The sequence below is a fragment of the Arachis ipaensis genome, chromosome B04 (genome assembly GCF_000816755.2).
Source record: "Arachis ipaensis cultivar K30076 chromosome B04, Araip1.1, whole genome shotgun sequence".
Taxonomy (NCBI): Eukaryota; Viridiplantae; Streptophyta; class Magnoliopsida; order Fabales; family Fabaceae; genus Arachis; species Arachis ipaensis.
The window spans coordinates 8,530,808-8,533,469 of record NC_029788.2 but is presented as its reverse complement, the minus strand read 5'-3'; positions in this window follow the sequence as shown (position 1 = coordinate 8,533,469).

The following is a 2,662-nucleotide window of genomic DNA, read 5'->3' as shown; positions in this document are numbered from 1 at the left end:
ATTAATTAGTGTAATAATTAATTACTACCTTATATAAGGGTGTTTATTTGTTGTAAATCAACATTTTCTCCACTATTTAGCAAATTTCTATTGATTCTCCCTTCAAATAGTACAATTTTCTTTATTGTTTCTATCACTATGATATTCCACCCCAGGAATGACCAATCTTCTAATTCTGTACACTACAGATGCTACATTTTGTACATGAGGGTATGTATTATAGAATTGTCTCATATTGTTTCATTTATTTGGGAATATAGTATACATAGTCCTGTTATGTATGTGATAATTTAGGGTTGTTAAAATTGGATTTTTTTTTCTACATAAACAAAATAAATATTTCTCGAAAAAAAATTTGGTACAGAGACCCAATTAAAAGAAAAAAAGTATAGAGACCTAATTAAAAATTTCGCGAAACTATAAAGAACAACACAGTAATTAAACTTTTTTTTAGGGTGTTACAAATTTCAAGTGTATAGCATTCTCTATGTTTTTTTTTTTTTCTGGTCAAGTGGATTGGACAGTCCCCAATCCTAGACATTACACCCATGTACTACACACTCACACACATTACATGGGTACACACAATTAGCATGGTTCTATATTTTTCCATGAGGATTTGAACCCGGTGCAGCTCTATGTGAGGCAAACAAAGTTGCCATCTGACCCAGGCCTCGGCTGCATTCTCTATGCTTATTTGTCTTCTACCTTTCGTACCTCTTTATACTCTGATCCAAATAATTCAGGGCTAGGAATCCAAGAAAAATATTGGGCCACCCAAAGGAGGCCTAACAAACTTGGTGATCCAGATCAACAAGACCATAATTAACATAGGTCAATCCGTCCCACTTACCCGAAGTGTTGGCTCCATGATCCGTAACCGATCCGACTTGTGTTGCAAGTAAAAGACTTATTATCCCACTACTCCTAAAATACTTACAAACTTAGGGTCCGTTTGGGAAACACCAAAAAGCTACTTTTTTCAACTTTTGACTTATAGAAAGTTATATTAATATATTTGGTATAATTTTTTAGATAAACTTTTAACTTTTCAAAAAGTTATTTAAGAGCTTTTGAAGAAGTTAAAAAATGTGACTTCTCTTATTTTCAAAAGCTATTTTATCACTCTTATTTAATGCACAACTTTAAAACAAGGACTTCTATAATAACTTTCCAAACTCAAAATAACTTATTTAAAAGTTAATATTAATAAAAGTCCTTATATTTTAAGCTCCTTTTTCAAAAGAACTTATTTAAGAAGTTTAGCCAAACTGGCCCTTAGTAATTTTCCTTAGGTGGAGTAACTTCTCAAATATTAGGAAACAACTAACTATTAAGGATTCTACCGTGATGCTCCATGATCCGTGACCGATCTGACTTGCGTGGCAAGTAAAAGACTTATTATCCCACTACTCCTAAAATACTTACAAACTTAGTAATTTTTCTTAGGTGGAGTAACTTCTCGGAAATTAGGAAACAACTAACTATTGAGGATTTTACTGTGATAATCAAGTCATCATTTTCTATATAAATATCCTATCAAACTTAGGTGTTTTTCAATCTCAATTAACTTAAACCTACTTAAAACATTTGCTAACTTAAGCATTGAAATTCATTATAAATATCCCCATCACCTTTTGTTCAAGGACGTTGAACAAATTTAGTACTCAAGGTTGCGTTTATTTACAAAGACAGGACACTGAGACAGGGACACAGAGACACAAAATCGTGTTTGACAGAGGAAACATGAACAGAGATAATGTATCTAGGGACACTGAATTAGTATATTTTGTGTCCATCCTGACAGGAAGAACACAAAGATACTAACAAGGGACACAACTTATTTTTCATCTTTTCTTTCATTATTCTTGTTAATTTTTTATTATTATATTTTTCGTTTCAAATTTTTTGAATGAAAAAAAAAATGAGAATAAATTAAATTTTCATAATTTATTCTAATTTATTACCAAATAAGATACAAAAACACAAAATTTTGTATCTCTACCCTTTATATCTTGTTCTCAATGTTATCTTGTCCTGTTCTCAGAAATAAACAAAGTCCAAGTGAACGAATCGGAACCTTCACACAACAGAGTCTAGACCTCACATCTAAACTCATTCCACCTTAGTGGTCCCTCAGAATAGTATCCAAAATGTGTAATGATAGTATAAAAACATAAATATTTTACATATTTCATATTTCAATAAATAAAGTATTTGAATAGTTTAAATAAAAAAGTCCTGTCAATATACTATCCAATATCAATCTCTTATTTTCCCAAAGACTTTAAAACTTTATTTATTATATTTTACATTGATGAAATGAAGTTCAACCTTTTTTTATGGTATTCGCTTTGAGACATACACAAGAAGATATTCGAACTCCAACACTTGCTTAGATGTATAAATAAACTAACCACTCAACTAATTTATTAAATTGGTTAAATAAAGTTCAAATTTAAAACTTGGTACAAACTATCTAAATTCCTCTCACCACTTCAACTCTCTTAAGATACACAAATATTGAAAATAACGTGCATATATATATATATATATATCATTGTAGCCAAAGAAAAAATTGATTCCACTATATAAGAACTAAGATGGTGGCATTAAGAAAAGATTAATATAGAGGAATCATTGATAATAGCCATCGATGCTA